This window comes from Sinocyclocheilus grahami, unplaced genomic scaffold (genome assembly GCF_001515645.1).
Source record: "Sinocyclocheilus grahami isolate Dianchi unplaced genomic scaffold, SAMN03320097.WGS_v1.1 scaffold1813.1, whole genome shotgun sequence".
NCBI classification, from domain to species: domain Eukaryota; kingdom Metazoa; phylum Chordata; class Actinopteri; order Cypriniformes; family Cyprinidae; genus Sinocyclocheilus; species Sinocyclocheilus grahami.
In genome coordinates this window covers 4,805-26,694 of record NW_015506992.1, presented here as the reverse complement: position 1 = coordinate 26,694, position 21,890 = coordinate 4,805, and the positions used below count along the sequence as shown (strand labels likewise).

General features: G+C 36.8%; 1 pseudogene; it reads left to right on the top strand.

Annotated features, from left to right (window-relative positions):
• Positions 1 to 2,999, top strand: part of LOC107572788 (putative adhesion G protein-coupled receptor E4P) — an 18,657-nt pseudogene extending 15,658 nt beyond the window's left edge.
• The last annotated feature ends 18,891 nt before the right edge of the window (positions 3,000 to 21,890 follow it).

Below are 21,890 nucleotides of genomic sequence, written 5' to 3'. Positions count from 1 at the left end.
CTTAGAAAATCTTTGGAGGGAGTTGAAAATTTGTGTTGCCCAGCGACAGCCCCAAAACATTACTGCTCTAGAGGAGATCTGCATGGAGGAATGGGCCAAAATACCAGCAACAGTGTGTGAAAACCTTGTGAAGACTTACAGAAAACGTTTGACCTCTGTCATTGCCAACAAAGGGTATATAATAAAGTATTGAGATTAAATTTTGTTATTGACCAAATACTTATTTTCCAGCATAATTTGCAAATAAATTCTTTAAAAATCCTACAATGTGATTTTCTGGATTTTTTTTCTCATTTTGTCTCTCATAGTTGAGGTATACCTATGATGAAAATTACAGGCCTCTCTCATCTTTTTAAGTGGGAGAACTTGCACAATTGGTGGCTGACTAAATACTTTTTTTCCCCACTGTATATATATCTTTTTTTTTTAATTTTTTTTACATTTATTTATTTCTTGCTCTGCAGTCAAACATGATTCTCTTCATCAAAATCATCATCAGTTTAAACTCAACTCTCAAAAATCTCAACGCTGAAGTTTCACATATGAAACAAACCAAGTAACAAACATTATGATTTAATCACTCTATAAAAAGAACATATAGACAATGAAGACACCTTAACTCTTTCTTTCTCTGTTTCTCTGCAGGATTATGGTGTTTAAAACACTGGGCCAGTTTGTGGTTCTTGGTTGCTCCTGGATTCTGGGTTTCTTCACTAATGGCAGTAAGGTGCTGGAGATCCTCTTCCTGATCTTGAACTCCCAGCAGGGAACCTTCATCTTCCTGATCTACTGTGTCCTCAATAATGAGGTTTGAAATTTTTCCATCATACTTTATAATAAACCATTTCAGTTGCACCACAGACAGTATATGGAAGAAAATTAAAGCAGCAGTATTTACTTCACAAAATGCAAATCTAGGCTTTACAAAATACCTTTCTGGTACCTGTTTAATATATAAAAAAATGCTCTGGTTACTAACGTAACCTCAGTTCCCTGAGATAACAGGAACAAGCATTGCATGAAACATCCTTTGGGAGAAACTCTGTTTCCTTTGGAAACTGAAGCCTGATTTGTTAACGTTCATGTAGCTGCACAAACAAATGGCATTTCAGCCCAGTAAAATGGGTGGGGCAAACTGCCTATATAAGTTGGCACTGAGTGTCATTTCAGAATCTTTCATCTGATGACCAACTGCGTTGACTCGCTTGCAGCTTCATAGCACGTACACAATGTTCCCGTTCTCGCTCCTGTTATCTCAGGGAACCGAGGTTACATTAGTAACCGGAGCATTACCTTTCAAAATCTCACATTGTGTGAACCACATTTTGGGGAACGGTGTCCAATAGCGCTGTGCTATATAAGGGCAGAACGAAAAGGAACTCCATGAACCAAGCTCCAGGGAGCCGGATATGAGAGTCCTAAAGGAAGCATGCGCACAACAGGCCTGGAATCAGCCAGACCCTCTACAAAAAATATCCTTGACCACTAGCAGGGACACAGGATGACTAGGTGGACAAAATCCACGCCTGAAGGGCAGGGACGTCTGGGTTATAAAAGGTAGGTAGACAGTGAAGCTCCACTGGCTGCCACACAAATATCTCCAGACTCTGCTGGACCAAGGCCAGGAAGAGGCCATTCCCCTGGTGGAGTGGGCGCTCACTCCAATAGGACACTGTGAGTCCACTGAGGCATAAGCCAGTGCTATAGTATCAACTATCCAGCAGGATAATATTTGCTTCATAACTGGCAGCCCTTTAGACATAGGCATCCAAAGCACACAAAGAGCTGCTCTGATTGCCAAACCTGGCTAGAGTGCTTTATATAAATTCTGCCTGGACCAGAAAATGGCTACAACAGGCCTTGAGCCAGTATTGAAGGTGCCACATATAAACCAGGCCCAACGGAATTACAGAGGAGGCAGCTGCCATCAGGCCCAGCATCATCTGGAATATTCTGAGGGCATTCCCAGGATGGCTTTCCAAGGCTGGAGCCAGGTGGCAAGGTGTCTGAATTTCTCGAATGGAATGATTGCTGGGGGGGGAGGGCAATTTATGTAGTTTCAAAGAGGAGAAGTGTTCTTTTTGACAGTACTTGGCAGTCCAAGGGCACTCATGCTCCGGCTTGGACTGAACTCCAGCAGGTAAGCTGGAGTGCTTTAGCAGGAAGTGGCGCATAGCTTGCGCTGACTTCTGAACTGCAATGAAGCATTCTGCAAACCCGTCCACAGACGAAAAATCTAGTGGGGGAGACTGGGGAGTCGATGGAGGCCGGACCTATCCATGGTGTGGAGGAGTTAGTTCTGGAAAACTGCCATTGTGTGGAGCGCTGAGCCAGCTTGGCCAGCCGCGGAGTAGGCCCTACCCAATAGGGCTTAAGTGGTCCTGCAGGGCTTGGATGGATGAACGGTCTTGGCTTTCAGTCCCAAAGATGAGGGTGGGCAGAGATGTGCAGTGACAGCCTCTTCAAGAGGAGGAAGCTTCTCACAGCCCTTTTCTTCACTGCCGTCATTGGATAGAGAGGAAATAAAAACAGAAAAATGGATGTGGGCCAAATCTTCTAAGCCAAGTAGCAGGCTTCTTCCTTCTTCTTCAGAGTCTAGCAAGGAGATGATCTTCACGCTGAAGGAAAACGATTCTGATATATATGCAGTTGGCCCCACCCATTTTGGAAGAATGAAATGCTATTTGTTCATGCAGCTACATGAACGTTAACAAATCAGGCTTTAGTATTGGGAGTAAACAGAGTTCCACCAATGCTTTTTTACAAAAGGGAACTTAATTTTTGTTCATGAGTTTTATAAGTCACTCAGCTCCTCTCATCCCATTCTTGTCCAGGTCAGGCAGCAGTACAGGAAGTTCTTCAAATGTCTTTGCTGTATCAAACAACAGGACTACAGCATCATGTTCAGAAAGTAAAAAGTACTGCTAAAGTGTCAATAATATACAGGTTAATTTATGTTTATATTAAAATACACCACATAATTAATGTTTTTGAATGTTAGTCTCACCTCTTTTTTGTTAATGTTATATTAAATAAATATATTACTAGTGTACTTATATTAGAGCTGACAGTACTAAAGGACAAAAAAGGGCAAAAAAAAAAAAAGAGAGACACCTTGAAAATCTTACTAAATAAATGTTGTTTTCTTAATATAAAAGCTTTGTTTTCTTTATATAAACTTGATATTAAAAAAAATTACTTCATGCCCATGCCCAAATTACTTTAAATTGTACCGGATCATCGTTAGATGTTTAATCTGTGTATTATCTCAACAACTCACCTCACAACTGAAACAGTTTTTAAGCATTCTTGTCTATTAAAAGGGACTTTGAAAAGATGTTTTCCAGCTGAACAGTGTATATAATTTAACATGCTGTACTTGTCCCTCACAGCCAACCGCCCCCCCCCCCCCAACACACAAAAAAGAAAGAAAAAAGGAAATATGGCACTACCGTTATTTCATATTACCTTGAATATGCTATCTATCAAAATATATGTTTAAGATTGAGGCCCACATGTTTTATGTGTGTAATGACTTATTAACTACATTATTTTCATGTTACACAAAAAAAAACGCTCCATAATAGACTGACTCCCTATACCTAGTTTGAAATATGATACTAAATTAAATCTTCCACAGCATCTCTGTATATAAAATGTAACATACAGAACTCTATATTTTATTATTTTCTGGGTTCTGTCTGTGAAATGTCACTAATCAATTGTTATCATTCGGGAGGGAAAGTTCAGGATCAGCCATGATGGACTGCCTTGAGCAAAGACAGAGTTTAATTATTTAAAACAATATGGTAATGTGTAGCTTTTCCCTGACAAAGAACATATGTTTGTGTGATTGTTTTTTGTGTCAAAATTTGTATTTGAATTTGAGGAGGAAAAATTGTGAATGTGAAATCAAATGTCAATATGTCCATAAACATCTCATCACACGCAATACTGTTTTAGTTAGCAGTCACACAATGAATTATAGCTTATTTCCACATCACATCACTTCATGTGTCTTGATCCATCTCACAAACATCCATTTGCTGATGACATTAAGGATTCCTGCCACGGATGTTTGTTGTTTGTTTTTGTTTGGTCAGTTGCCTGCTCTTTCATATGCTGATCCCTTTGTATAATGTTAATTCATTTGTATTCATTATAATTTATTTCAGATATCTTGGCCTGTATAGCCGTCACACGAGAGTCAACCACAGCTGGTAATGTATTGCTGTGGTATTTTGGCTGTGAATGAGTAGATCTGCAGATTAGAATATAATCCTTGGGCAAAAAAACAAAACAAAAAAACATGTTTCTGGTGATTCTATTAATATTGTCTACATTTCTGAAGGATACTGTATGGGAACAGCTGCTAGCAATGTCCATTTGTACCATATAATTAAAGGTTGACAATTTTGCCTCCCCTACACCATTCTGTTAACAGAAGCTACACCAAGATTCTGTTAACAGTAAACCCAGTCAACAATTTGATCTCACAGTGATGTCACCATGAGCTCCCAGGATACTTGTGATGAGGTCACAATGTGAGGTCACAGTGAGCTACAAGTGTAACCTCACAGCGCCCTCAATGTGTGCTCATACTAATGTGAGGTCACAGTGAGCTAAAAGTGTAACCTCACAGCGCCCTCAATGTGTGCTCATACTAATGTGAGGTCAAAGTGCACTCACTGCACAGAGACTAGGTACCCAGCATGCATTGCAGCATGAAGCTTTTGATTGTCATTTGTTTGTTGAGCTTCATACACTGATTCTTGATGCTTCTCTTTGTTTTTAAAAGACACATCAGTTCAAAATGCTTGTGACTTATCATAGTTTTAAAATCCTTCATAAATTATTACGCTGTTGGATCCTATACTGTATAATCAAAGAGCTATTGTAATTAGAAACTTTAGATTAATAACTCCTCACAAAGACTACACACTGAATCTGGGTCTAGATTGTGTTGTTATCATCAATAACAAACCGATATCACCTGGTTGCAGTCTCTTTTTGGTATTCCTTTCCATAAAAAAATGTGCTTTACCAACGCAGTTACAGCAGCCCAAACAATATAATGTTATAAAGTCAAGGGTCAAGAGTAGAGGTCTACACGGGTCCAAAAATTCATACCCGAACCCGAAGAGGCCCATAAATGTGCTACACTGAACCGACCCGGACCCGACTGGACCCGATCGGCACATATTCCACAGCAAATTGCTATTAACAAGTCGATAAACAAGTTGCGAAAATTAAACTTTTTGTCTTATCTAATGTAAGAAGCCTTCTCCCTTGTACCCGACTGTGATGCACACAATTCTCCTTGCCAAGAAAGTTCCATCCGTGTTATTCCTCTCTTGCCAATTGAAATGCGTAATCCACTCATTATTCCAGTTTCAAAAGTCCACTTGCTGTCACGGTGACGGATGACAAATGCGACTTTGCAGTTTTGCATTTTTTGTATCTCGAGTCAACTTGCATAATAATTTAGACTGTTTGCCCATTTGGATTATAATAAGGATTGCTCGTCCAGTGCCATGGCTGCTGACGTTAGCTTTACTTATTTGCTATCATCTCTGTGCTCTCTGAGCCGAGCCTGATCAAAAATTTTAGATATAACAACAAGACGGTTCATTCATAATATTATTTAAAAAATAATCAATAATAACTCACATCACTCATGAAGGTATCCATTATCACCGTGCGTGTGCATTAACTCCGCCCACCCTGCTTCTGATGACGTCGCTCATAATTTTAAATATTTTTTTCCACCTTATTTCAAATTACCGACTCACACTTTTCTCATCCTAATTTTACAAGTTGAAAGTTACAAAACAACACACTCACAGCGTTGCCTGACTCTAGCGCTCAAGCCACCCAATAATCGCAATAAGCTTTGTGCTTTGTTACTTATATTAAAACACAAAGTGTCAACCTTCTGTCAACTTTATAATAAAATACTACAAACAATAACACATCAGTTCAAAATGCTTGTGACTTATCATAGTTTTAAAATCCTTCATAAATTATTACGCTGTTGGATCCTATACTGTATAATCAAAGAGCTATTGTAATTAGAAACTTTAGATTAATAACTCCTCACAAAGACTACACACTGAATCTGAGTGAAGATTGTGTTGTTATCATCAATAACAAACCGATATCACCTGGTTGCAGTCTCTTTTTGGTATTCCTTTCCATAAAAAAATGTGCTTTACCAACGCAGTTACAGCAGCCCAAACAATATAATGTTATAAAGTCAAGGGTCAAGAGTAGAGGTCTACACGGGTCCAAAAATTCATACCCGAACCCGAAGAGGCCCATAAATGTGCTACACTGAACCGACCCGGACCCGACTGGACCCGATCGGCACATATTCCACAGCAAATTGCTATTAACAAGTCGATAAACAAGTTGCGAAAATTAAACTTTTTGTCTTATCTAATGTAAGAAGCCTTCTCCCTTGTACCCGACTGTGATGCACACAATTCTCCTTGCCAAGAAAGTTCCATCCGTGTTATTCCTCTCTTGCCAATTGAAATGCGTAATCCACTCATTATTCCAGTTTCAAAAGTCCACTTGCTGTCACGGTGACGGATGACAAATGCGACTTTGCAGTTTTGCATTTTTTGTATCTCGAGTCAACTTGCATAATAATTTAGACTGTTTGCCCATTTGGATTATAATAAGGATTGCTCGTCCAGTGCCATGGCTGCTGACGTTAGCTTTACTTATTTGCTATCATCTCTGTGCTCTCTGAGCCGAGCCTGATCAAAAATTTTAGATATAACAACAAGACGGTTCATTCATAATATTATTTAAAAAATAATCAATAATAACTCACATCACTCATGAAGGTATCCATTATCACCGTGCGTGTGCATTAACTCCGCCCACCCTGCTTCTGATGACGTCGCTCATAATTTTAAATATTTTTTTCCACCTTATTTCAAATTACCGACTCACACTTTTCTCATCCTAATTTTACAAGTTGAAAGTTACAAAACAACACACTCACAGCGTTGCCTGACTCTAGCGCTCAAGCCACCCAATAATCGCAATAAGCTTTGTGCTTTGTTACTTATATTAAAACACAAAGTGTCAACCTTCTGTCAACTTTATAATAAAATACTACAAACAATAAATGTGTTTTTATGCTTCAAAATTTGTAGTGAGATAACTATATTCGTCTCAGTTCAAGCAGCATGTGAATCAATAATATTTTCCTCTTTAATATTTGCAGCATGAAATAAACATGAATAAATATTTGAATGCATGTTGAAAAAATCAGAACAATTTAATACAAACGATTGTTTTCATGAAATCGATCAGAGTTTCAAAAAACATCAATAAGCCTACCTTTTATTGCTGTTTTTTTATATTAAATGTGAAGAATGACAGGTTGGATGCCACAGACTTTTTATTTTATTTTATTTATTTATTTATTTTGGTGGAGTATAGGTGGAATTCTCACATTAACTTCATGCAATAGGCCTATAACCTGATTTTATTATCGTAATTTTGACTTTATTCTTAAAATATTATGACCTTAATCTTATTTTTCATCATGGTACTAAAATGCCACCGTAGGCTATTTGTACTGCATGCAAATACAATCTTGGCACAGAAGCCCAAAAAACAAAAACAAACAAACAAACAATAAATAGATAAAATACTAAGGAGATATTTGAATGATTTATTAATGACTTTTCTGAGTCAGTGTCACAAGATGAAGTTGATGATCCTGACTCGCCATGTCCTCAGGACGCACGCCTTTAGAGAGAAATACATCTTTATGGATTAGCCTACATAATGAAAGAGTTTTTGTTTTCTATTTGAATGATTTTGTTTCAAAGTATTTAAAGCATTCTATTAGATATATCATATTGTGAAGCGCTCCTGCTCAAGACCAAGACGACAGAAAGCGCATCCTGTCTGTTTTCCTTAATTATTTTACAACAGCACAGGTTTTTGTTGATATTGTTTGTGAGTGCACACAAATAAAAGTAGACCCTTTACAATTCCGAATGATGTATTACTCTTACCTTTATAAGCAAAAATGACGGCGTATGTTAAGTTTCCGATCTTAAGAAAAAAATGCAAGTGATCGCGCTAGCGCCTCCATGTCCTGCAAAGCACGCTTCAGTTTCCACTCTATGCACAAACGACTGTATATGCGTCTAACAGCACACATTTATCTAGGTTAGATTTTTAAATTAATGTTGTGAATTGCATTGAAGTTGATGATCCTGACTCGCCATGTCCTCAGGACGCACGCCTTTAGAGAGAAATACATCTTTATGGATTAGCCTACATAATGAAAGAGTTTTTGTTTTCTATTTGAATGATTTTGTTTCAAAGTATTTAAAGCATTCTATTAGATATATCATATTGTGAAGCGCTCCTGCTCAAGACCAAGACGACAGAAAGCGCATCCTGTCTGTTTTCCTTAATTATTTTACAACAGCACAGGTTTTTGTTGATATTGTTTGTGAGTGCACACAAATAAAAGTAGACCCTTTACAATTCCGAATGATGTATTACTCTTACCTTTATAAGCAAAAATGACGGCGTATGTTAAGTTTCCGATCTTAAGAAAAAAATGCAAGTGATCGCGCTAGCGCCTCCATGTCCTGCAAAGCACGCTTCAGTTTCCACTCTATGCACAAACGACTGTATATGCGTCTAACAGCACACATTTATCTAGGTTAGATTTTTAAATTAATGTTGTGAATTGCATGAAGTGTTTTATGTCTATAGATTTTATTTTAGGCAAGTCATGTTGTTTTGAGAAGGCTAAACTGATCAAACATATATGCTCAACTCAGTCTGCCGCTGGCCGCTTGGTCATTACTTTAAAAAAACAACAACTTGAATTTAACACAAACAAAATGTTCCAAACATATTTCTAAATTAACTTAATAAATAGACGAAAAGAAATATAACCACTTTGACACTTGGGTCAGACTCAGGCCGAGAATATACTGATAAGCTGTCGGAAGGGCCAGGGCGTGCCCGTGCAGGGCTCTATTCATTCCCTCGTTTCAATTAAAGGTTCCCCCTCGGGTCAGCGGGCCAACAATACGCACAGGCCCATATGCACCTGCATAACCTGCATACAAGACCCTATGCCCATGATCACAATATGAGAATGGTGTGATGTCACTGTGATCATCGCATGATCTCACAAGTTGACTGGGATTTCAGATCAGTGTCTTTTTATGGGCCCCTGCCTCAAGGTTTTTTTTGTTTTGTTTTTTTACTTTAAATACTTTCTTTGCAATTACTGAGAAACTATTGGTAAATCATAAACAGTTAATGTTTGATCAAATGACATCAAACATTCTTCTATTCCTGGGTGGATTTGCATCTTTGATGCAAGATGTAAAGTAGTGGGCAGATCTGTGTTTATCTAGTCACAGCAGAATGGAAATAAAATGATAAGGTGTTTCTCAGTACAAGGTGAAGATCTACTGGGTCCAAAGGTTTTATGCATTAAAAAGCACATAAATGTATAGTGTCAAAGTAGCATGTACAACTTCAGTGGTTTATCAAGTCTTCTGAAGTAATATGATCACTTTGGATTATGAACAGAGTGAAATTCACATTCAAATCAAATCAATGACAATTAAGATTATTCATATATACTGTGATCATCTGCAAAGAGTTGGACTCTCCTGGTGTTTTCCAAATAAATAAATCGGTTCGCTCTTTTTATGAAGATCAGCTTTTGATCACCTTTTCCAGCTGATGGCATTGGAGACAGATGTGGAGCTGTTGTAAAGGAAATGAGCCAAGTTGACCTTTGTATTCATGTTGGTTTCATATAAAAAACATCTTGGCGTGTGTTCTGACTTTGTGTATAAATTTGAATACAAATTTTAATTTGAGCAGGAGGAGGTTACTAAATGTGCTTCCTCAGGCAGATAGCATTTCATATAGATTCATACAAATGCCATATCAATTTCTGAGGCAAACATTTTCATGTAGTCGGGTGAATATCATATCAAGAAAAACTTACACCAGGTAAGACACTCTTGAAATACTTAAACTATAAAATACTTTTAGTTTTGATCTTTATTAATCCTCAGCTACAGATCATCTAATCTCTGGTTTTCATTGATGATGAACTATTATCATAATTTTCAAAACAATTATACTGCATCATATGTTTATGTGTTAGGGTTATATTCTTAATATCAAAGGTAATATCAGTCTTCTTAATATCAATGTTGTAAGACTACAAGGGTTACAGAAGACAGAACAGGAAGGCAAAATCAAATTGATAGGTAGCAGATAAAACAGTCAAAAATTACTTTTAGGCCTATAGTGGTTGACACGGTCTGTTGAATATCTCTGGTGGAACTAACAGTAAGATAACAAAGCTACCATAGGTACATGAACTGCTCCCCACACTTTTAGTCTCTAAATCCATTTCAGAAAATCAACTCCTCGGCTGATGTACATTTAAAAATGTATAGCCTACAGATCAGACAAATTTGGTAAAACCATATAAATATAAGGAATATGATTTTATAATTTCACATAATGATTTGTTTTAAATACTAAGCTTGATCAATTCCAACAACAGCGTTTCATTCAGCAGTATTTTTTGTTTTGTTTTAAATAGTATCCACTTACGTTATGAGAAACTGCTTCATTGAGAGAGTGTACTGTCCAAATGAATCGCAAAAAATTTCAAGCAGTTTTTTACAAACCCATACCATTTAGATCAATAGGCCTAGCTGTTAGTGGCTAGTTTTTTTTATGATTCTAGCACTTGCTTATCATTGCTCTTTTGTTAGTTTTGACTGCTTTTATTGTCCTCATTTGTAAGTCGCTTTGGATAAAAGCATCTGCTAAATGTCTAAATGTAAATGTAAACCCCCTTCTATTCACCTTATGTTGCAATGCAGAAATACAATATTTTCTGTGAATTTGTGAAGCTTTCGATTTATTAGTCGCTATAGGTAAATAACGAGTAAATGAACAAATTTCAGTAAACGGTAAAACTATTTGCGCTACAAACCAGTGTGTTTATAATTAATATACAATACATTAAAACAATATGATAAGAAATACCAGTTTGATATATCAAACAGAAATAACAATAACTTTTTGTGCAGCTAAAATAACTCAAAGTGAATGACACCGGAAGCCACGTACATTGGGACCATGGGAGACTAGATATTAAAGGTGCACTATGTAAGTTTTTGACTCTTCTTAAGTGTAAATATTTAGGAAACATGCTATGTTTACATAGTTGTTTCTCTGAAAAATAATGCTATAGCCAGTAATTCTACTCTGAAATGTGCGTTTCGGGCAGATTCCGGGTCGGAATTGCAGTACCCATTTCAACCGCTAGCTAGCAATATTACATACTGCACAATGCTCTATGAGCAGAGGAACATTAAAACACGGTAAATCAACTCATCAAATTACAGTGCAAGGCTCTGGCAAACCCGCGTGAGCGTCGAGTCTGAGTAGGAGGAAGCGGGAGAAACGGCTCTCTCCAATATTTTGAATTTGGACTGCAGTACCCATTTCAACCGCTAGCTGTCAATCTTACATAGTGCACCTTTAAGACAGTTTCAACTGATTTTTAGCCTTATAATCCTCTGAACGCACACATTAGACGATTTGACCAGATCAAACATGTTTGATATTTACCATTCAAGTTTGGCGACGCTCTGTCTCGATCGGGAGCAGTTAAATAATCGAAATGACACCACACAATAGAGGATTTTTTGGACAAAAAAATAGTTTGTGAAAAGCCTCGAATCGGGCCACACCCCCCGATCGTTCAGGGGTGCAAATTGGCCCTAAAGTCCACGTAAACCAGACGTTGCTGCCTACTTTATTTGAGTATGGTGACGTATTTCCAACTGAAACGGATTACTGAATAGAGGGTGGGGGTTTTTTTTGCACTCCTTCTCTCATTCGCAGCGAACTAATGGTTGGAGGGGCGTGGTTAAAGCATATTCTGCCCAAAAAGTCAAATTGACGTCATCAGAAAAGGAGTACCTTTACAGAGTGGAAGCAAAATATCAGATTTTTATTAAAAATTACCAAGACAAACTATTTTTTTCAGTGGATTAACTTGCACGGATTAATTGTTCACTTTAAGCCTAGCAATGTGTGCTAACAAAGTAAATATAGCAAATTTCGATTTCATGCAGACTTTAAAATCAGCCTTAAAAGCGCAAACTCCGCCTCACAGCTGATTGAATTCTAAAGATTTTATTGGTTGTGTCAATCACAGTGTTGATTTCCTACACTATGCTACAAAACATGCTAACCCCCTAAATCTACCCCGCACCTGACCCTAACCTTAACCAGTGAAATTGACTGCACGGCGGGATTGGCGCTGAATAACGTGGTAAAGAAAGATACAGTTCAGGAGATAAACAGTTAATAAGATTATGCGATATGAGATCATTCCGTAACTTCCCAACCAGACCTCACCGGACAATGGCACATTTTTAGTTACACCCAGTGTCACTACCGCCTCCTACCCTGCGAATTTCGTGCCCCGGGACCATGGGCGTCGCTAGGCCAGTTTTTAAAATGACTACTCAGCCCCCCTAAAATTTTGCGATTAGCTCCATAAACTGTACACCACATCGTGATCGCCTCAGTCCCCTTTTCATATGAAAATGGCAGCAGAGCAAACTTCGATCGGCTCCTCACCGTCTTTCGGCGCGTTCTTTTTCAATCCACAGACCGCAGCGGTGCAGAGCGAGAAACAGAGGACAAGGTGTGTGTTTATCGATAGATTGTTATAATATCTGCATCTGTGCAGTTCTTTGTCATAAATTCAGTTTGCAAAATATCATGGGGGAGCAATAATCGGTTCCCCATCTGTCGTAGCCTAAGTTTTCACTGCGTTCACCGTTCATCACACCACAGCTGTTTCGGTCAGGGTATATTCTGGCAAACTGTTTACCAATCACGTTTCGCAATCGGCAAAGCAAACTGTGGTACACGCCACTACCAACACGCGATGGGTAACTCGCAAAGCATGTTCCTTCCTGTTTTCCCAGCACCATACCATAGAAAGTAAGAGGTTTGAGAAGTAGAAGGCGGGGCAACAGTTAAAAAATATCAAAGTTAAAGTTCATGCAAACAGATATTAATAGACAAGTTTCAGTCAAATATTTATTGTTATAGCAAAATCCAGTGTTAAAGTACAGCGCAAACAATTATATTTGGAACATTAGAATATTGCATCCAATATGCACGGTCACTTCCGCATATTAATTCCGGGGCTAAAGAACACAATTTTTTTAGGGATCACATGCATAGCTATGCACAATAAAGAGTACAATATACAATAAAACACAATATAAGAAAAATCAGAGATAGTTTAAATGTTCTTTGAAATAACGCTGAGCACTTGTGTTGGTATGGTGGTAATTTGAAGTAGATCACCCCACCCACCCCCTCATCCACAAACCAGCAGCACCACCATCACCTGAAGGCATTCACAGAGTTTAACCTGACACACTGGAATTTTCAGTTACAAGCACCTAAATCTACGCAGTAGGCCTACACATAGCAATTATATATATATATATATATGAAACAATAATATATTGTTTTCTTTGTATGTGTATATATATATATATATATACACACACACATAGAAAGAAAACAAGTAGATAGAATAGAAATAGAATATAGAAAGCTAGTGTTTTTTTTTTAAGAAAAACAAGGAGTTAGAAAACGACTAGAGGGTCAAGTGTTTTCATTTAAATGTAAACATGTAAACAAATATGTACAGAACTATGTGAAGTTACATATTTGCATATTTTACAGTTACATTTTGTGGCATGATAGGATAGTAGTTCTCAGATGTGAATGGGGGGGGCGGGTATTTTCTTGACGTCATCAAACCAGTCACAGTAGGCGCATCGAGTGGTGTATCATTCCTGAATCCTGATATGAATCAGTCTTTGAAAGACCCATTATTATAGACAATTCAGTGACCAATTATTAAAGATAGACACTTGAATTTATTCTTGAATGAATCAGAATCTTGAACGAATAGATTGAATAAAAGGCTTCTTTATTAACACAATGACTAGTGGCGATATTACTTTCATAAGTATCATAAAGTAGGCCTATAATTTCATTTTGTCATTACATATTTCTATATTAAAAATGTTGTATAAAACATGAATCTAATTTCATTATACAGTTGTAATTGCTATGTAAATGCATGTACAACCGTCTGATCAGTATTAAACTGTAAATAGGCCTACATCTAAATTAATACTGATTTAATTGGTAACAGCCTATTGTCATATTGCATGTATTCTAATTTAACATTAACATTTAAGAATTCCCTGCGTTACATTTCAAATTTGATGTTTTTTTGTTGAAATAACTATGTTTCTTAGTTTTTTCTTATCAGTTTTGTACATTAGGGTTGTATGTTACACCTAATGTTGTTAAATGAATGTTTATTGCATTATTTCAGTTTATTGTGTGTTACCGTGATGGTGTTTGGTGTTTGTGTGAGTGACACTGTGCACTTTCTATATATGTTATTATTTAAAAGCTGCTTGTGATAGGCTTTGGTTCATCATGTGACTTTCTCATCACCTCCTACATTTGGTGGTTATCAGTGTATTACAAAGGTACAAAACAGATTTCAGTACTTCAATAGGTTGGTATATCAACATTATATCAGTTAATGAAAATACGGTATTTAACTGTAAATTTACGTTAAAACCTAAAACGTTGCTACTGTATTTTTAACGGTAAAATTTCCGGCAACCACAGCTGACGTTTTTTTACCGGAAATTTTACGGAAATTTTTTTTACAGTGTAGGCATGGATTTACAGTAGGCCTACTATGCGTATTTTAACTTCAACCCTGATACTACAGTATGTTGTCATCAGTAATCGATAACTGAAAAACGGCACAAAGCAGTAGATTAGCTGATTCTAAGGATTAGACATAACAAGGAATAAATTTAATTAGTTTTATTTGTACAGATTGCAATAACTGTAAAAATAATGTAAATATGTAACTTCACATAGTACATATTTGTTTACATGTGCACTAGAACTGTTTGTAAGTGTGTATTGCTACTATAGAGAGCTAAAATTTCAAAGTAGGCTACAGCTGTGCAATAAAGGTGTTCTATTCTATAAATTCACTATAGTGAAAGTGTGTAATATATTTAACTGATACAGTAATTTTCAGGTAACAGAGTTACAAACATTATTACAGAATGTCAACCATTGCCTTTTTAATTACATTGTTACGTTTAAAATTGTTATATTGCAAAGCAAAATATATTTTACAGTAATGCACATGCATCTTCAAGAATCAACTAAAAACACATCTCTTCCATCTTTATTTGACCCTCAAACTCTAGCGCTCTCTATTCTAATTCTATCTGATCTATTTTTCTTAAAAAAAAAAAAACACTTGACCCTCTATCACTTGCACTCTCTATTCGTTTTCTAACTGCTTGTTTTTCTCTAAAAGAAAAAAACTCCAACACTAGCTCTGTATTATTTTTCTATTCTATCTACTTGTTTTCTTTGTGTGTGTGTGTGTGTGTGTATATATATATATATATATATATATATATGTGTGTATATATGTATATATGTGTGTGTGTGTGTGTGTGTGTTGTATATATATATGTTATATAGGTGTATATTTATATAGAAAAAATTAAATTAAATTAAAAACCTATACGTGTATTGCGTTGGGCTAACTGAGGCTATAGCATTTGCATTTTATTGCTCTTTTGTTGGTTTTGTTTGCTTCTATTGTCCTCATTTGTAAGTCGCTTTGCATAAAAGCCTCTGCTAAATGAATAAATGTAAATGTCTTTAATAATTAATGATCTACTTTAAATTACCACCATACCAACACAAGTGCTCAGCGTTATTTCAAAGAACATTTATACTATCTCTGATTTTTCTTATATTGTGTTTTATTGTATATTGTACTCTTTATTGTGCATAGCTATGCATGTGATCCCTAAAAAAATCGTGTTCTTTAGCCCCGGAATGAATATGCGGAAGTGACCGTGCTTATTGGATGCAATATTATAATGTTCCAAATATAATTGTTTGCGCTCTACTTTAACACTGGATTTTGCTATAACAATAAATATTTGACTGAAACTTGTCTATTAATATCTGTTTGCATGAACTTTAACTTTGACATTTTTTAACTGTTGCCCCACTTTCTACTTCTCAAACCTGTAACTTTCTATGGTATGGTGCTGGGAAAACAGTAAGGAAAGTGCTTTGCGAGTTACCCATCACGTGTTGGTAGTGGCGTGTACCACAGTTTGCTTTGCCGATTGTGAAACGTGATTGGTAAGCAGTTTGCCAGAATATACCCTGACCTGTTTCCTCCAGCGAAAATGAAGCACATATGAACGCATACATTTCTTTTGAAAATGTAACTTTCAATATAATACATATTCCAGTGCATGTGGCAAAGAGGTTTGCATATTTGAGCTAAGGAAAGAGGGTTGTACTAGAAATGCAAACGGTAAAATTTTGTGTTTGTACAGTAAACAGGTTGTGTGTGAGATCATGAAGACTTGAATTTGGCTTATTCAATACTCAAATGTTATACCAATATATGCAATACAGTGGAATACTGCAATAAGTTTAGTATATGACCCCTATTAATCAAACATTTTTTATTTAATTTATATATATTTTTATCATTAGACTATTATTATTACTATACCCGCACTCTAAAATGAAAATCCTAGAATCGCCCCTGCCCGGGATGCCCCTGTGGCTTAAAACAACGCAATAGAGTAACATCTTTCCCCTGCGCTGCGCTGGGATGGCTCACGGGAGAGCTTGCGGGTGAATCCCGTTTATATCATTAAGCAGAGGTTCAAACTCAGGTCCGAAAACCACTGGCCACGAGCTTTGGGCTCTACTCTCATGGAGAATATTTATTTATATAGCATATTTTATTTTAGATCAACTAGAAACAATGTTTAATTTATAAAGTTTTATTTTGAAATGTAAGTCAATAACAATTGGCTGAAGCCAGAGCCAATGGTGAAAGTCTTTGCGCGAGGAGACCCCGCCCCATTTTGGAGGTTCTGCCCACTTTTGGAGTTCACTTCACGCCCCATTTTCGAGATCTCCGGTCTGCAGTTATACCTACTTGGATTTTCCGTGTGCAAAGAGGATCATATGAAGTCACGTGTCAATGCCAAAGCTAATTTGTTTGTTTGTTTTCCCTCTCTAAACTGTAATGAGGGAATGTCCTCTGATTTTTTTTTTTTTTTTTAGATAAAGAGATAAAATACACTGGACTGCCAAAATTGACAATGGCGTCCTTTTTTCATAAAGGTGAGTATAATTAAGAAGTGGTTCTCACTGCCCCAAAAACTATTATAACATGAACTGCAATGAGATTATGAATATATTTGTCACAATCTCAACATTGCAATTGAATATAAAAAAATAATAATTTGTTTTTATTGATTTTTCCCCCTTCATATTTAATAACAGGTTTTATAAGAGCACCGACTATCTTCTTTGTTATGCTGTGTAAGTCTGATCAATTTTATTTATTTAATTTTAGTTTTTTTTGTGTGTGTGAATGTAACACATAAGCAGGCCCACAATGTATTAGTTTAGTAAATATTATGACTTATTTGATAATGTGTTTCTAGTCTGAATATTTTACTGTGTTTAAATTCTCCCCAAAATCAACTCAGAAGATGCTAAATAAGACTTTATTTTTTATTTGGACCTGCACAGATCTAATGATCCTACAATGTAATTGATGATCTTTTGGGGAGCAACAGCTTGAAATGAATCCCTCTTAATGTGTGACACACTTCTTTCATTCAGATGCCTAAGCTGTGGCTTTAATGTGCTTAACAGCAGAGAGTTTAATATGTCCGCCAGAATATTCTGTTTTAAATATTGCACCATTTACAATGTTTTAATTAACCAGTATTCTTTTTTCCCCCTTCTTTTTCACAGATGTCTTTACCTCTATAAGACAACAAGAGACAACCACAGTTGGTAATGTATTGTGCTGTGGTGTTTTTGATCTTAGGTTTGTGTGTTGAGCTGATGTACAAACAACCAGTTTATTTTTCTGCACAAATGTGCACACAGTAAAGAATTTGTCTTTTTCTGTATTAGAATATAACACTTGGAAAATCAGCATGTTACTCGTGATTCTAGTAATATTGTCTACATTTCTGAAGGATAGTGTATGGCCATGTACACCCTGCAGCTAAGTTGCCAGTTCACCTTTTACTCCTTAATTGCATTCTGCACACACATAATTCACTAAAATACGGGAGTGACAACCACATTCGACAACCAAATTAACTCCCGAATAATGCAGGCAGTGACAACTGCATTTAGGCTACGTACACACTGTGAGTTTCAGGAGTGACAACCGCATTTAAGTATGTTTCTTGGACTGGTTTGGTTTAGTTGGAATCGTCACAGGGCATTGGTAAGAATGCACAGAAGTCCATGAGTCCAATCACTATTTTTAATAAAGTTTCAAGCCAGCTGACATACACAATGCAGCTAGGATTGTGTATGGGTTTACAAATGTGTGTGGTTTTCTATAATAAAAACAGAAATACGAGCCCTTCATCATGTTAAAGCTGAACATGAAACGTTGCGGGACTAAACTACGCTGTCAACAATTCACAGCCCACCAATAAGAATAAAAACAATTTTAAAAAACAATAGAACTTAATAAGCCTTTTCAAGGTTGGCAGTTCTGTTTCTCATATTGTAATAATTTGTTAATTAAGTTAATTCTTCAGCTGCACTTCTGAAAATATTTAATAACAACACATTTTTCAGAAATGTGATGATGTCTTTTAAATATTTTCATAACAGCTAATCTCTCTGACCCCTGCTACAACTACACTGTACTGGACCATCCATGGAGAGCCATAAATAATACACATGCTTCAGTCATAATGTGTGACAGGTCTGTCACCTGGAGCGGCTGGTATCGTCTCTTCATTAACGGTCTGAGCGCTCACATCCCAGACACATGTGTTGCTCAGTATAGCTGTGGCACTAATATCGCACTGTGGATTCGTGGTGGACACCCAACAGTACAGGATGGAGTCGTCAATCGAGATGTCTGCGGTCACTTTGACAATTACTGCTGCCATATCGGGTCATTTCCCATTAAAGTCAAAGCCTGTCCAGGCAATTATTATGTCTATAAGTTGGTTAGTCCAACTAACTGCAATTTTGCATACTGTGCAGGTGATTATATTTACATGAGCTCTTTCTACAAATTCATGATATTTGTGTCTCTGTTCATTAATCACTATTCATCCAAACATTCAGATGTTAGCAGCGTTAACACCAGCTCTACAGCCGTCACACCAGCGACCATCTCAACTGGTAATGTAACACACTGTGTCTCTATTGGCTTGATGAATGTGCAGATCTGTACTACTGAATAAATGTGTGAGTGAGTGTGCTTGTGTCAGTTGGTGAAAATGTTAGAAATGTAGATAAGTCAGGGTTGCCAACACACGCTCTCATGCTGCCCATGTAAATCTCACGCCAAATTGGCAACCCTGCTTGTGATATGAAACAGTCTCAGCTTTCAAATTTTGTAAGTTTTAATAGGAAATTTAAACCATAAATACAGTTTTGGCGCACATAATGTGGCGTAAAATCGTAAAAAGTAGAGCTTCAGTTAAAGCCAGAACCTTTGAAAAACAGAGTTGCGACAAGCTTTGGACCCCCCGGCGTCGCCGCGCGGTCACGTGGTTCATGGAGCTTCATGATTAAACCCTAGATTTTTAAATGTGAAATTTAAAAAAGTTAATACTTACATCCTTTTTTAAATGATACTTATATAAGTATACATAATGAATGCAAGCAAATACTGAATTTAACCCCAAGTTTAAAATGGTGCTAAAAAGGTATTCAACTGCATTCAACAAAAGATTTTTATCCCCTTTTATGTAAAGTAGTAAATACATATGAATTGATATTGAAATGAACGATTCCCTCACTGAGATGACTGGATGTTCCTGAGTCATATTAAAGATTTGTTCAAAATGAACGTATCATTCATGAATGACACATCACTATTATGAGCTTGTGGACTCTTCTGTTTTAACATTTAACGTGCACATGCGTGTGTGCTGATGTATACGCCCTGTCCACGCGGCCACAAAAAATGAAACAAAAATCAGGATATCTGCAGACCCCCCTGATGATGAAAATTACATCACTCAGAGAGTGCACAGACCGTCGCAGAATATATTTTAGCCCAAAGTAGGGCTGCACGATAAATCGAAATGGAATCGAGATGGCGTTTCGACAGAAGCTGCGATTGTCATGCGTATCTTTCAGTGAAGCATGGTTCTGTGATCAGCAGTAAATCTTCATCCAGAGGGCACTCTTGTGCTGAAACTCCAAATACGCCTCGCAGAAGAAACCCAGAAAATGTAGTTTCTGCAGCTGAATAAACAGAAGATTCAACTGCTTTCACTGATTCAACGTGACTAATAAACACACGACTACGGCAATATACTGTTTATCTGAGTTCTTATTATTATAATTTTCATTAAAATAAAGTATATTAATAATGCAATGCCTTTATCACTGCTTAAATACTATGAAATATGTTGCATGCCTTATTCTGTGTAAGAAGCCACATCATCTCACAGAAGGATTTATTTCAAACACTCGACTGACGTTATGAAGTGAGTTTGGAGTAAAAAAATATGTTATTAAATGTGGTATTTTCACATGCTTTCAGATGGAGCAGCATTTACTACACAGAGCCGTAGTTCACTGAGAAGCTATGCAAACAGCTGTCATTATCGCGAATGATTTTTCGATTTCAGAATTGTGCAATAAAATCATCTGCAATTTTTTTGCGTTACTTGTCAGTGAACTACAGCTATGTGTAGTAAGTTCTGCTCCATCTGAAAGCACGTGATGATGATTTACTGCTGATTACAGAACCGGTTTTACTAACAAAATGCGCATGACAATCACATTCGATTAATCGTGCAGCCCTAGCCCAAAGTCCCTTTAAAGTGGAAGTGAAGCAGTCAGTTTAGTTAACATTATTTAGTTAAGTGATTTCCACTTTGATAAAAAAATATATAACAAACATGATTAATGTAACCATTTTAAAGAAAAAAGGATGTTTTGTTATAGCTTTTGGAGCAAGGGCACCGCCATCGTTCAGTACCACCGCGTGTGACGTCACGGGGTTGGTTCGCTCCGATGGCCAGTGAAGTAATACAAGCATTTCTTTACATTTGAACACACAAAGGTTATTTTAACACACAAATGATTTGGTTTTCACCCTAATTTGCATGAATATTCAACATCAAACTGTCTATATGCTAAGTTTTGATCGTGGTATCCCAAACATATTGTTTTCATAATGCGAGGCGCAACGTGATGTAAACAAACAACACTTCATGCAATATCATTCATGTCGCAATTTATTGTTATGTCAGACCATTAAGACATACTGTATGCATTACACTGACTGGTTCACCAGTATCATATTTTATGTTCACCTGTGAATATTAGCTTGAATACAAACAGCTTTCCTGCTGTTAACAGGACATAGAGTTTAACTAATCACCTATCTGAACAATCGGACCAGTGCTGCTTCCTCAATAAAGTTTATCATTCTCATGTGTTTTAAGCCTTGTCAGTTTAAATATTAAAGTGTTTTAAGCCATTCAAGCATGACCCTGCTGAAAAAAACAGCTAAAACCAGCCTAAGCTGGTCAGGCTGGTTTTAGCTGGTCTCCCAGACTGGTCATAGCTGGTTTATCAGGCTGGTTTTAGAGGGGTTTTGACCACTTTTTTAGCTGGCTTTAGCTGGTCAGGCTGGCTGGTTTTAGCTG